The 1,758-nt window shown below is 40.1% G+C and overlaps 1 pseudogene; it reads right to left on the bottom strand.

The window, feature by feature from the left end:
• Window positions 1–258: 258 nt before the first annotated feature.
• Window positions 259–1,201, bottom strand: LOC112607324 (annotated as a pseudogene).
• Between the last annotated feature and the right edge of the window lie 557 nt (window positions 1,202–1,758).

The raw sequence follows: 1,758 nt of genomic DNA on the forward strand, positions 1-1,758 counted from the left end.
GAAGTAAACTGATCTAGTTCTCAACTCTGTGAATGAAAAAACTAAGCACCTAAAGACACTGACATCTAATGACTGATTAGAGGTTCCAGAAGAAACATGAACAAAAATTGCCCCGATACAGTTGCTCTGAAGATACCAATCGATGAAGTCATTTAACTAGTTTCACCACTGTAGCTTCCCATATCCCAGTGCTAAAGCTCACTTCGTGCATGGAAAGAATTATTAAGAAAAGCACAATGTTAGTTTCCATTATCACATTCATTTCTGCCTTGTAAATAACACACGAACCACCTGTTCCCAGATCTGTTTGATCTTCATCCCATAAATGATGGGATTCAGCATAGGTGGAGCAAGACTGTAGATACTGGCCAGCAGCACATGGATATGGAGTGAAATGTGATGTCCAAATCACTGAGTAAGGACTGAGAAGATGCCAGGTGCATAAAAGAGGGCAATGACACAGACATGGGAGCCACATGTGTTGAGAGCTCTATGACGGGCATCTTGGGAGGGGATGTGAAAGACAGTGCCGAGAATTGGTACATAAGAAATAAAAATTAGCACAAAATCTAAGATCACTGTTGAAATTAGGACAAAAAACCATACCAGATGTTTACTTGGATGTCATCACAGGAAACACAGGCCAAGACAACATGCCTACAAGCAGTGTTCAGGAGGATGTTATTTTTGCAGAAAGTCAGTCTTTTCAGAAGATATAGGGAAAATTATGCGATAACTTCTCAGAAATATAATCACACCAATTTTCCCAATAAGGGCATGTGTAAGAATAGTGGTATACCTCGGTGGGCAACAAGTGGCAATATATAGCAATCAAATGCCATCACCAGCAAGTTCCCTGACTCATAGATGAAGGTAGAAGAGAGGAAGAAGACCTGAGCAACGCAACTATCAAGGGAGATTTCCCCAGCATGGAACCAGAAGATAGCCAACACTTGTGGTACTGTGGCAGTGGAAAGGACAATGTCTGCTCCAGCCAACAAGCAGAAGAAGAGGTACATGCGTTCATGGAGGCTGCATTTTGTGAGGCTAATGAAGATGAGCAGGCTGTTTCCAAACAGAGCAATGACATAGGAAATGAAGAAGGGGATGGAAATCCTCTAGGCCTGGGATCCTCTAGGCCTGGGATGCCCAGCAAGTGGAAGACTGTGTAGCTAACACCAGTATGATTTAAGGTAGCCATGTCTGGCAAGACCACCTACAACTCCACCATCTATGTACAGAGACGGAAAATGCAGATTACACTCAAATTTTTTTTTTACATCACCAGCACTTTTGGCATCTACCTGATCCCATTCAATTCAGAGGATGCCAGGAGCTATGTTATACATAAAGATGAATAAGTTATGGTTCATTCTCTTAACGAGATCTTGATTACAAAAACAAGGTAAACGTTTAAATAATGAATGAAAATATAATTATTAAGTTAATATCTTTTGTACAATTATTTATATAGTAACACAAGGGAAGGAGTAATGCTTTCTGAGTTTGTGAAGTGTTTATGAATGAGTGTATATCTGCAGTTACCCCTGAAGATAGTGTAATATGTCAATAGGTGGAAGGAGTGGCAAAGAAAATTTTTCTAATAGAAGGCAGAGAATAGAGCTAAGGAGCTAAAGGATTAAGGTCTGGTCCACAAGTGAACTTCTATGTACTAAAATGGTTGATTGTCTAACCAAGATTACTCTAAGAAACTTATTAAATCCCTCATGAAGGCTTTCACAGCCTTGATCTAGACGC

Source organism: Theropithecus gelada, chromosome 14 (genome assembly GCF_003255815.1).
Source record: "Theropithecus gelada isolate Dixy chromosome 14, Tgel_1.0, whole genome shotgun sequence".
Classification (NCBI taxonomy): domain Eukaryota; kingdom Metazoa; phylum Chordata; class Mammalia; order Primates; family Cercopithecidae; genus Theropithecus; species Theropithecus gelada.